We start from the raw sequence: 13,535 nt of genomic DNA, 5'->3' as shown, positions 1-13,535 counted from the left end.
CTCCACCCCCCCTCCCCCGTGTGCTGAATCCACAAGAAAACTCATTTATTTGTTAGAATCAAATTGACAAAGTAGTTCTGGATCTCTCATTGTATTCTGTATCTTACAAGGATTTTTCTAAAAATTTGTAATATGTGGAACAGTGTGCAACTTACAAATAACATCACCGAGCAGGTACTGCAACAAAACCAATGCCAAGAAAGAATGTTACACTGAGGATGATGAAGCACGCCTGGAATCCAGAATCCAGGAGGCCGCCTGGGCAGGAGGATTGCAGGTTTGAGCCCACATAGTGGTTATATAGCTAGACCATTGGCAACCTAGCAAGACAATGATTAAACTAAGAAAGAAGGAAGGAAGGAAGGAAGGAGGGAGAGAGGGAAGGAAGGAAGGAAGAAGGGAAGGAGGGAGAGAGGGAGGGAGGGAGGAGAAACTGGGGTATTGCTGGTATCCCATAATCCTTTGTGAAGGCCGAGACAGGTGCAGTTGTGGGCATGGGTTCTGTGTCAGTGGCTGCTGTAAAGCTAGTCTCTAGCCTTCCCTCTCACAGCTGGGCATCTCAGTGAGAAGCCCTCTAGTCACTGGATTCTTTTCTTAATGCTATTCCTAATTTCCTTCAGCTGAGCACCCCCACCAGAGCTCCAGGGAGAGCCACGTGTAACTTACATGTGTGATACATGAATGCTTGTAGACGTGACCTATACCAGGTGACCACAATGCTATGAGGTGTTCGCTGATGTGTATTGATGTTCTGGAATAAAATCATAGCTCTTTTCTTATCGCAGAGAACAAGACAAGCCACAGACTGGAGAAAATATTGCAAAAAACATGTCCAATGAAGGACTATTCACTAAATTATACAAAGAACTCTTAAAACCTAACAGCAAGAACACAAATAATCCGATTTTAAAAAAATGTACCAATGACCCAAACAGATAATTCACCAAAAGAGACAGACAAGTGCTAAGTAAACATGAAAAGATATTTCCCATTGCAGTTACCAGGGAAATGTGAATTAAAATAACAACAAGGCAGCCTGGAGAGATGGCTTAGGGGTTAAGAGCCCTGGCTGCTCTTCCAGAGGACCCAGGTTCAATTCCCAGCACCCACTTGTCAGCTCACAACTGTCTGTAATTCCAGTTCCCGGGGCAAAACATCAGTGTACATAAAAAATAACAACAAGCCAATAAAACCCATTAAATGATTGAAACAGTACGCGGGCAAGGCTAAGGCAGGCCATGCTGGGGTACAAAGGTACAGACACTGAGGACGTGTCCCAGACTAACCTCCTCTTACCACATGATCCAGCAAGTGTGCTCTCTCCTAGCCACAGAAGAAATGAAAAGCTTTGCCCACGTAAAACAGCAAGTACATGCTTAAAGCACTGCCATTCATACTGTTCAAAACTTGTGAACACCCACGATGTCTTTCAGTGGGGAAAATGGCTGAATAGACTGTGGTAAGCCACATAAAGGAATATTACTTGGCACCGAAAACAGAAGAGCTATAAATGATGAAAAGACATGAAGGCGCCTTAAATGGAACCAACAGGAAAGGGTTAAGTCTGTGATTCCCGCTAGATGCCATTCAATAAAAGAGGAGGGCATGCAGGTCAGTGGTTACAGGTTTGGGAAAGGGTGAAATCGCGAGGACACAGGGCTCTTAAAATGGTAAAGTGCTCCAGTATTGTGATGATGAATGCATGTCATCACACATTTGTGAAAACCTTAGACTGTGCAATGCCAAGCGTGAGGCTGTGGATGGGGAGGGGTGTGCAGGCAGCGTGTGTGTGTGACGAGGCAGTGAGTCTAGGAAGCTGGCTGGAGGAGCGTCTCCCCGTCAGCCTTCGGGGGAAGGATGGAAGGAGCATCACCCCGTCAGCCTCGGGTGGAAGGATGGAAGGAGCGTCACCCCATCAGCCTCGGGTGGAAGCAGTGTCACCCCGTCAGCCTCGGGTGGAAGGAGCCTGGGTTCATCCTAAGGGGCACAGAGAAATGCTTGAAAGGAGAAAGGATTGCGACTGGAATGGAAGCCTGAGAAAATGCTAGCACTTGTTCTGAGGGGTCGTGGAAGCTGGCAAAGCTCAGACTCAGAGGCTGCCACAAATGCCTTGAAACCCAGGGTGAGTATTTGCTTTGCGGGTCCTGACCCCGTCATGCCTGATCCACCTAAACAGCCGCAGAACCAGTTTAATTCAAGTGGTTTGTTACAGGAGTTGGCTGCGTATTGTGGCAGGGGACTTCCAGAATACCCCCTTTCCCAGGAAGGAGGACCTGCCCGTAGACCACACCAGTTTGCAGGATAGATTCATTAATGAAAACTGGAAAGGGAGACTTAGAAAACAAACAAACAAATGAACAACAGCAACATGACCCAAGAGACACTGCTGAGAAATTCCTAGCCAAATTTAGTGAGATTCCTCCAGAGAACCACTTTTCTCTAACAAATGTTGCGGGATATTCCTTAGTCTGAACCTTGACATTCCTTGAAGAAGTAATTTCCCCTGGTAAAAAGAGCAGTTGACTGAAAAGCTGCATCCCCAGTCCTCTGAACACAACTACATCAGGCTGCTTAGTGAGATTGCCAAGGAGCAAGTTTTTAAAATTAATTTAAAAATTATTTATTTATTTATTTATATATCATTATACAAAGTTCTATCTGCATGTTTCCCTATAGGTCAGAAGAGGGCACCAGATCTCATTACAGATGGTTGTGAGCCATCGTGTGGTTGCTGGGAATTGAACCCAGGGCCACTGGAAGAGCAGCTAAGGTTCTTAACCCCAGAGCCATCTCTCTAGCCCCCAAGGAACAAGGCTTTAACATAACGTATTCAGATGCAGAAGGTCTGAGTGCCAATGGACAGTGTCAGTGTCTCACAGAACTGGTCCTAACTCCATGTGTCATGGCTCAGGCATCTCCTGTAGCAGTGCATAGAGTGACACTACCCACAATGCTCTGCAGGATTTGGAGATAATCCCTGAAAGAAAGTAGGCTTGGAGCCGCTTAGGGAGCCCTTCTCCCCTTTCTGGAGTAAACATTTACTGAAACGTGTGTGTGTGTGTGTGTGTGTGTGTGTGTATCCAAGTCTCTTTAGATTCTGTCAGTTCTCCAAATGTAATTGTCTCCTGGTGGCAGTTATTAAGCTCTTTCTAATGGTTTCAGCTTTGTACTGGTAAATTATATTTATAAACTTTGTAGCGCCCACTTTCTAGGATAGGCAGGATATCCTATAGTAAGAGGAACTTGCATATTTGACTATGACAATGAAGAAATAAAACCACTGCCAGTAACAGTCTTACTGGTGCTTAAAACTCCTTTTTAAAAAAAATTATTTATTTATTTTTGAGCAAGGCTTTAATGAAGAGAATTCTGTTGTTTGCCTTTTTGTTGCTGATTTGTAGGATGTCTAGACTTCCATACACGCTCTAGATACTGTGCTTTTAGATTTATTTATAATTATTTATTTTTAAGTTTAAATTTAGATTAGAAACAAGGTTGCTTCACAAGTCAGTTCCATGCATAAGTGTGTGTGTGTGCCTGTGTGTATGTCTACAAGGGTATTGGGGCCCTTGGAGCTGGGTAAACTTTATCAGATGTGTGGCTTGAGAATGTTCACTCCTGTTCTGTAGAATGTTATTTTGCTTCTTCCAAAATGTCCTTTGATGTGTAAAAGTTTCTCATTTTCATGGTGGCTTTTTTATTTATTTCTCTTTGGTTGCTGTTGCTGTCACTGTCAGGTCTAAGAACCAACTGCGTATTCAGAGCTATGAAGATATGCCTTCCATTTTCTCTGGTGAGTTTCATGACATCAGCTGTTTATTTTTGGATCATTGACCCATTTGTTCTGTGTTTGCTATTCCCCCCCCCCTTTCTTTGTATGTGCGTGTTTGTGGTGCATGTCTTCATGTGTGTACATGCTCATGCTTGTACTTGTGGAGGGTGGAAGCCAATGTCAAGTGTCTCCCGTATCCCCTGTCTACCTTAAGTTTTTCCAGACTGGGTCTCTCTCAAAACTTGGAATTCACAGACTGATTAGGCTGACTGGTGTTAATTCCACTGGTAGAGAATAAGACCACTACCGTAGTTTAAAGCAAAATTTAAAGCAAGCTGTAATTAAATCTGGCCCAGCGGATGGGCTCTGGCCAGTCCATACCTAGGTTCCTAGGATTTGGCCCTGAGCCACAGTTTACAGGGGCTTAAAAAGGCAAAACGTACAAGTAACCACATTTCCCATCAGGTTCAATCCGGGGCAAGCATCATACTGATGTATTTCCTGCCTGTGAACCTCCCGCCCACGTGTGATCAAGCACACCCTGTGCAGATGGCCAAACTAACTTGTTTAAGGGAATGGTAACAGGAGGCTCCTTGTCTCCTATAAACAGTAGCCTCCAGCATTTCAGGAACTATCTGTCCTTGGGCAAGGGGCTTACAGATCCGAGGCATGTCTGCTTCATGGATCTCTTAGGCATGGCAATTAAAATTTAAAATCTAACTTTGGCTCTTACACTGACTAGTGACCTCCAGGGACTGGTCTCCCCAGACTGGGAGCACAAGTGTGTGTCTGTCTGTTTACAGAGTTGTGGGCATCTGAATTTACACCTTCAGTCTCAGGCATTAAGTAAGCCCTTGACAACTTCTCAGCCATGGTGTCTTTTTGTACCTTGGGCTTTCTTTTGTCTTAGTGTGAATTTCTTCTTTGTTAAACAGCCAGATTCATCTGGTTATTACCTTAAAGGGGAGCTAGTCACTTTCCTTCTGTTTTATAGTGACACAATGTTTGTTTAACCTTTCTGAAGTGTAGATGCCTTATCTGAAAAGTTAAAGTAGTTCTTTGAAGTCTATAAAAGACTGAGTAGCGTTCTGGGGACCTAGTAGAAGGCAAGTACATGCTAGCCAGTGCCAATGTTGTTATTATTCTGGGAGTGTGTGTGTGTGTGTGTGTCTGTGTGCGTGTGTGTCTGAGTGTGTGTGTGCATGTGTATGTGTGTTTATGAGTGTGTGCATGTGTATGTGTGTGTTTATGAGTGTGTGCATGTGTATGGTGTATGTATGTATGTGTGTGTATGTGTATATATGTGAGTGCATGTTGTATGTGTGTGGTGTGAGTGTGCATATGAGTGTGTGTGTGTGTATGAGTGTTTTGCCAGCATTCATATCTGTGCACCACTTGAATACAGTATCCTCAAAGGCCAGAAGAGAGGGTGCTTGGTCCCCTGGGACTGGAGTAACAGATGACTATGAGTTACTATGTGGGTACTGGGAATTGAACCCAGGTCTTTGGGAGAGTAACCAGTACTCTTAACTGTGAGTCATCTCCCCTGTTCTGGGAGCTATGTGTTGTAGTTTTCTGTTTCTTTCACTTCTTTGAAACTAGTGTGGAAATCTGATAAATACAGAGGAAAAAATAAAAGGTTGAAATGGCTGTGTCCCAATAATCTTTATTGAAATCGTTAATGCTGATGTTCTCTGAGACATCAGGAAGTAACTGCTTTAACTATTAGTGTGGTGTGTAATGACAGTCAGCAAAGGAGTCTCCAGTCTATCCCCTCTGTAAGCAAGGAGAAGACTGTGTCAGGAAGATGTCTGGGTACAGTGTGAACAGCAGAACAGGGAGGACAACAAGAAGATTGAAACCAGGCAAGACAGATGTTAGGACAAGTCACCCAAGCCAAGTTCTAAGTGTCTAGAAATGTCCCACATCACAAGGTTGAGGAAGGGCAGAAGAGCAGTAGGATTCTTCTGGAGTCAGTGGCCCTTCCACTGTTTTGGGGTGAGAGACACTGGACAAAGTGTCAACACAGAAGCTCCTTGCAAAAGAGATGTGAGCTGTTCCATTTACATTGCCCCATCACTGTCCCCAAGGCTCATGGCTCAGCCACCACTGTCCCCGAGGCTCATGGCACTGCCACCACTGTCCCCGAGGCTCATGGCTCAGCCACCACTGTCCCTGAGGCTCATGGCTCAGCCACCACTGTCCCCGAGGCTCATGGCACTGCCACCACTGTCCCTGAGGCTCATGGTGCAGTCACCAGTGTCCCCGAGGTTCATGGTGCAATCACCACTGTCCCCCAGGCTCATGGCTCAGCCACCACTGTCCCCGAGGCGAGGCTTGAGGCTAATGCATCAGCAGATGGTAAATTCCAGAATGGGAAAGTGCAGGAGAGAAAGGAACGGAAAGGGGAATTGAGAGGAAACTGAGGGGAAGTGTGGCTTGCGTGTTCATAGCCCCAGCTCAGAATCCCTCTGCTGAGGGATTTTTCCAGAGGAAGAAAGCAAAACAATGCTGCCAAAAACTCTACCCCTCTTCCCACCCAACACTAGCCTGCCAAGAAGTTGGGCCTTTTATAACCAAGCATATTTCCATGCAAGGGGGAGGGCAGGGCAGCATGCTAACCGTTTGCCCTGCCAGTTCATGGTTTCTAGATTGTCCTCCGGGAAGAAAGGGAAATGACTGTCCTTGTCCCATTCCAAACTGTGAAACGGGACATAACTTGGTGCGTCTGGCCTCATCCACAAGAACTCACAAGGAGTAGCCGTGTAGGACAGTATGGATTTTACTGGAGACTAGTGAGCACTGGCATGTAGGCTACAGCCCCATGTGATAACAATTTAAAAATTCATAGTCAATGCTCGATTCTAAGTAAGTAAACATTTCAATAATTAGAATCTCATCCTGCCTTGTTGCTTGGATTTTCCTATTTCTGTTTGCTTACAGCCTTTAATCCCAGCACTCAGGAAGCAGAGGCAGGCAGATCTCTGTGAGTTTGAGTTCAGCCTGGTCTGGTCTACAGAGTGAACAGAGAAACCCTGTCTTGGGTGGGGGGAAGCTAAGTAGAGGCCAACTCAGGCTTTCAGTCATGTCTTTTAACCAGACCTGAAGGGAGCTACAACCACTCAGACTCCCTCACTATGGGAGCAAATGAAAGCCTCCATGTCTCTTTTTTTTGTTTTAGCTGAGCTAATACTGACTGGGCTTGAGGACACTTCAGCTAACTAAGTCCTGTGTGATATTGGAAGGTGTTGTTTCATCTTCCAAAGTCCAGTGGCTGGGATTTGAACCCAGGCTGGTTATCTGTGATTCCCTTTCATGTTTCCCACTGTCAGTCACTCATTGATTAGATAGCTCATTCAGTGACTCTGCAATCATGTATGGTGTGTGCTATGCCAGCCATGACGCTAGACAGACATGTGGCAGACTTCCGATGCTCTTTTATTTCTTATTGTTTGCTATTGTAGTGCTCATAGGCATGGGAATGGATGGATAATTGTATAGTTTCATCAGCACCATTACTGCCTGTTCCAATTTTTCCTGTAACTAGAGTCCAGTAGGTTGGTCACCGACTCTTGTTTGCTGTGACCCAGCATACCATGGGGGACAAAGGCCAGGAGAGTATAGGAAGCAACTGCCTCTGTTCAACTGATCTTCTTAACGTCCCCCCCCCCCAGTGTCTACATGGCTTTTAGATTCAGTCACATACTGACCAAATATCCATAGAGCACATGCCGGGTCTTCCGGTCCTATAGAAAGAAGGTCTGGGGTACATGAAGAGTAAGACATGGTGTATCACGATAAATAAATGATCCATACACAGATATTGGGGTTCAGCCTTCAAGCTGAAGATCAGAAAAGCAAAGCAGCCAGCCGCTAGCTCCTACCTCTACCTCAGCTCAGACCAAAGGGGTGATCCTCAGACTGCTCCCAACTTCACTGCTCCTCAGATTCACTCAGACTGCTGTGCTCTCCTCAGTGTGGGTAGAGACTACTCCCAGACTGAATGTCTCTACCTTTTTATACCTCTCAAACCCTGGGATTAGAGGTGTGAGCTCCAATTCACTCTCCGGCAGCCCAGGGTGATCTTGGACTCAGAGATCTGGCGACCTCTTAATCCTGAGTCCGGGGATTAAAGGTGTGTACCACCGCCTCCTGATCTCTATAGCTTGAGGCTGGCTTTGCTTTCTGAATCCTCAGGCAGCTTTAATAAATCATAAATAATATGTCACCGCAACATGGACTCTTTCCCCAGCAGCTAGAGTTTGTGGCTGGAGAGATGGCTCTGTGGTTAAGAGTGACCGCTGGCCTTCCAGAGGAGTTGGGCTCCCTGCACCCTTGTAGATGGTTCACAACCATTTATAACTCTGGCTCCTGCTCCAAGAGATCCACTGTCCTGTTCTGGCCTCTGAGGGCACCCACAGGCACATTCACTCTCTCTCTCTCTCTCTCTCTCTCTCTCTCTCTCTCTCTCTCTCTCTCTCTCTCTCTCTCTCACACACACACACACACACACACTAAACAAATCTTGAAGCAGCAGCTGTGAGTTTGGCTGAAACGGACACAGAATGAGAATACAATGTAGTCTGTGTAAGGGAGTTTCAGGTGAAGGCTGCAACATGAGGCTCAGCGCTGACTCTCTGAGGGCAGAGAAAGCAAAGCCGCCTTTAGGAAGCCTGTCAGTCCTAAGCGGCATGAATGTCTTCCCCAGAGAGAGCTGATTTGGTGCTCTTGATGGATGGTGTTTTGTTTGAGGTTTTAGGGCTGACAGATGAGATCATCATGGCTACCACCACCACCGCTGTATCATCAGGTGGGTCAGCTGTGTCGTCAGTGGATACATTGTGTTCAGCCGGGAGGTCAGAGGATTGCTACCCCAGGGCTCCGCCCTCAGCCGCTGTTCTGGATGCACTCAGGTGAGGCAGGCAGGAAGATCGATCTGCACATCATGGGCTTCCTTCTCTAAGTTTACTCAGCGTCACTTTCCCAGAAGTCTTTGTGTGTGATTTCATGACCTGCTTACCTTCCAGGCGGCGTGCGGAGCTTGCAACTCCCGGGGATCTGTGTGCGTTCTTCCCTGGGACCCCTTCATTTCCCCTCTGCACCAGGGTGGTGGCTGCTCAGGGTTAGGAGCACCAGGTGCTGCCAATGCTCTGCCTTCCTGAAGCCTCCTTCACTCCTCTGGCCTGTCAGAGTGTGCCCCACGTGAGGCTACAGAGCAGCAGGTCTGTTGTTAGAGACCATGCAGGTGTGGATTCTTTCCCCTGTGGCCGAAAGGGTAGCAGAGTCACCATGCTCTTTGCCTTCATAGCAGACTGTGTTCATCTCCATCATTATGCTAGAGATGAGGGAGATGAAAGTAACCAGTAGTCTGAAACCAAAGTGTGTGTGTGTGTGTGTGTGTGTGTGTGTGTGTACATGTTTCTGTGTGGGGCACACATGTGCGTACCCAGGCACCTAGTGGGCAGAGGTCAATGTCTGGTGTCTTTCTCAATCACTCTCCACCTTACCTTTTGAGATAAGGCCTCTCACTGAACGTGGAGTTAACTGATTCAGCGGGACTGAGTGCCCCAGGGATCCTCTCCTCTGCCTTCCAAGGATTGGGATTGCTGTGGCTGGCTTTTACGGTGGGTGCTGGGGTCTGAACCCACATCCTTATGCTTGTACACGTAACACTTTACCCACTGAACTATCTCCTCAGCCCCCAAGCCTAGGTTCTTAATTATCCAGGCTACTTTCTCATCTCTCTGGCATTACTAAACATTTAGGTATATATGTACGTGAAAATTACAGTTTTAGGGGTATAACATCCCCAAATATGGCTGTGGGAGACCAGAAGATGCCACCTAATTTGATATCACTAGCATATGGATTAATTTGAGCTTATGATTTAGGGAAGCAGTAGACTCTTAAGAAACCACAAGTGAGAAGTTACCCATCATTGGCCGGTGTCTGTCTTTAGAAGAAATCTTTATCTGTAAAGATGGTCCTGTGTCTGCACCAGGAAGGGAAGGATCTTTCCATCACGGAAAATTCTTGTCAGTGGGGAAGACGGACAGACCTACTGCGTGGTCCTCTCCCTTCTAACATGCTCTGCCAGGACCCCCCCACCATGGCCCCACCCAGTACAAAGCCACCCGTCATTAGAGAAGGGACAGACATGCATAGTCCTCACTCTTCTATGGCTCTGCCAGGACCTCTCCCCCACCATGGCCCCACCCTTATCAGCCACAGCACAAAGCCAAGACTGATGCATTTAGTCCCCCTGCTGTCTGCACGAGATCTACTGTAGTTACCCTTGTTTGTGTTTTCTCTAATTAATATATCTTTTGCTAAGTGGGTCTACCCCTGGAAGCACTGGGAAACGTACGAGCACTTATATGCTTTTGAGAAATTAAAAAAGGTGTGACTAAGAAGCATGAAATAAAAAGAACCAATTTTCTACAATGAAGAGATTTTCAACTGCAAAATGTGTCATTTTCAAGAGAGCCTAGTAGATATTAAAGCTGTTTTCATAAAATAAATTTATTGAAATATATTTAACACCACAGACATCCATTAGCAATTGGGTTTTGTATGTTTTTATGACTTTTTTTTTGAAATAGGGTCTTTCTATATAGACATGGCTGTCCTGGAAATTACTATGTAGACCAGGCTGGTCTCAAACTCACAGAGACTTGTTTGCCTCTGTCTCCTGAGTGCTGGGATTAAAGGAGTGCCCCAGCATGCCACGAGTCTTTGTGGCTTTTGAGACAGGCTGGCCTTGTACCTGCTATGTAGCTGGGAACCTTGAATTTCTGATTTTTCTGCCATCAATTCCTAAAGGCTAGGATTGTAGGTGTACCACCATAGCTAGCTACTTATTTTATTTTACTCACACACACACACACACACACACACACACACACACAGAGAGAGACAGAGAGACAGAGAGACAGAGAGAGACAGGAGAGACAGAGAGGGAGGGTATGGTATATGTGTATATAATTCTGCCATCAATTCCTAAAGGCTAGGATTGTAGATGTACTACCATGGCCAATTATTTGGTTTATTTTACACACACAGAGATGTATGGTGTGTATGTGTATATGTTTATATACTTGAAATCAGGGTCTCATACATGCTTGGAAAGTGTTCTACCAATGAGCTACATCCCTAGGCCCCAGTTAATTAAAAAAAAGTTTAGAGTTTGGCTTTAACACATAAAAGTCTTCAGATTCACTATGACATTTATCTTGTCAAATTGTTTGGTTCAGTGAAACTCACCTATAGCTACTAAATCCCCTTTTAGAGGAGAAGGCCTTGAGAGAGCAAAGTCAGGCATGTGAGAAGTCCCCTGCCTACCCTTGAATGTAATAGCTGGTGGTTTTTGGCAATTCCCAATTGGTTTCTTTTGGCCTTTAAAAATGTATGTGTGTGTTTCTGCGTGTGTATACCACGTGAGCGTAGGTGCCTGGGGAGGCCAGAAGAGGTTGGAAGAACTGGGGTTTCAGGTGGCGAGATGCCTGATGTGGCACTGGGAAACTTAGGTACCCTTGAAGAGCGATTAGCATGTAACCACTGAGCCGCCTCTCTGACTCCATACTCTTGGCCTTCCCCCTCCTGAGGTAAATTATCGTTACATTAGTCAGCACCACCTCAAATGGTTGGAGTGTGTGTCTGTTAAACAGCAGACTCAACCCTTTGGCTATTAGGATTCTCTCTCCCCCCTTTCTCCTCCTCCCCTCCTCTTCTCTTCCTCCTCCTTGGCATGCTGGCCTTGTCACTGCTCTCCTCCAGCCCTTCAACTGTAGGTGTTACACCACCGTACAGGGCTTCTTTATCTCCCCCTCTACTTGTTTGATTTGAAGAAATGGCACTCAGCTGTAAAGGAAGAACACTCTCCAGCTTATCCACTCCCCCGGTGGAGTCACAGAACCGAGTCTTGCTCTAGTCATTCTAGCCTGAGGATTTTCCACAGCACTTTGCACAGTCAGCGGCGTTCGCTCTGGTGACTGTGAAACTGCTGTTTCTTCTCTCCTGATAAGCACCCTGCTGCCTGGACTTCCCCACCCCGGGGTTCTACCCTCCTCCACGATGGCCTGAAATGACGTCACGGATCTGTACGTCAGCAAGGCTAATTGTGTAGGCACAGAATTTTTCTTTGGGGCTTGAGTTTGGTGACTGCTTAGGGGAAGACAGACCCAAGTTTCTCAAGGGAATGCCCAGATCTAACCTTAGCTTGTGCTCTTAACCCAGCTCTACAAGATCGATGTTATCTGAAGGACTGTGTGTGGCATGATCATGTTGGAACTGGGAACTACTTTGGGTTTTGCTGTGTCCAGCTGTTGGCTGGCATGTAGGGAGACGTAGCATGACCATGGACTTGGGTTCCAATCTTACTTTTGCCACATGGGCAGGTCTCGCTTCTAAATCAGGTTAATACAGAAGTGCTTGGACTTCCCTGTCTCAGGCCACTGGATACAGGCCTGCCCTGCCCCCACCAAGGGACGGACAGTTTAGCTGTCTCAGTGTTAAATTGACATGTTCCAGCCTTTGTCTCACGGCTTTCTATACATTGCTTTCTGTAAACAGTAAGATGGCCATAGGCACGGTGGACAGGAAGCTAGATGTCTATCCCATTTGTCCAAACTGTAAATATCTGTTCCACAATTTATAAATTTCAAAATATAGGGAGTTTATACCATAGCTTAACGTGTCCATGTGCTTGGTAACACTTGGTGTGTGCCTATAGTAAGCTGTTACACCATGGCAGGGATGAATGGGAGAGGAAACCACTCGCACCATAAGCCGGGAAGCAGAGAGGATGAGAAGAGGGTCCTATAAACTACCTGGAGAAGTGTCCATCTAATGTGCAAGGCTGGGGTACTCCTTGAATCTAAGACAGCGGTAAAACCACCTGACTACATCTCCCGTTCCTCCTTCAAGGGGGTCAAGAGTCTACGCAGGGGGAAATGTGGGTGACCTGTGCCCTGGAACGTTCTAGCTGTGCATTGTGGAAAGTTGCCTCAGAGTCTCAGGGCATTCTGCCCAGGTGTATCTTAACGCTTGCAGACAAGGCTCATTAAAGAGACTGTTGGCATTTTAAGAGGAATTCCCATCAGTGTGGTGACCTCAGCAGGAGCAAGCGGAAGGGGGGAAAGAGACAGAAAATCCCCACCCAAGAACAAAGGCTGGAGGGTCAGGGTAAATACCTGAGGAGCAGCGCCCAGGGGAAGGTTAGGGTGTCAGGCACTGGGGTCTGTCTGCATGCTTCTCAGACAGTTCTAGAGGAACCAGGTGACTCTGGCAAAGTCGTCACCTGAATCAGGTACCGATGCTGAGGGCAGGGTGGGGGCAGGCTCTTGGCTCCTCTGAGCATCCCTTCCTCACGGCTTAGCCTTGCCTCACCAGTCCCCCGCCCCCACCCCATGCCTCTCCCCATAGCAGGCCCATCTGGGAGCTCCGGGTCCATTCACCCCCTCGGCAGGCTCCAGCACAGAGCAGAGCCTCGCTCTCCCTTTAGCTCCCTATGAAGACATCTGCCACATGGGTCTTCCCTGAGTCTAAGGGAACTCATGTGGCCTCTCTAAGAGCGTTGGACTTAGGCTCCGCTCCCAACTGTCTCTTCTTTAGCTAAGTTCACTTAGCTTGAAAATGGAGAAAGGTAACACTCATGTCACTTGACGGGAAGATTAAAGACCTGCATAGCTCAACAGTGTCTGGCGCACAAGGTGTGCTCTATAGAAAGGATCGTTTAAAAAAACTCAGTGAAAATGCTCACACA

General features: G+C 46.7%; 1 pseudogene; it reads left to right on the top strand.

The window, feature by feature from the left end:
- Positions 1-452: 452 nt before the first annotated feature.
- On the top strand, positions 453-4,127 carry LOC121135664 (annotated as a pseudogene).
- The last annotated feature ends 9,408 nt before the right edge of the window (positions 4,128-13,535 follow it).

Source organism: Mesocricetus auratus, unplaced genomic scaffold, assembly GCF_017639785.1.
Source record: "Mesocricetus auratus isolate SY011 unplaced genomic scaffold, BCM_Maur_2.0 Super-Scaffold_100040, whole genome shotgun sequence".
NCBI classification, from domain to species: Eukaryota; Metazoa; Chordata; class Mammalia; order Rodentia; family Cricetidae; genus Mesocricetus; species Mesocricetus auratus.
This window is presented reverse-complemented; position numbering and strand designations above follow the sequence as displayed.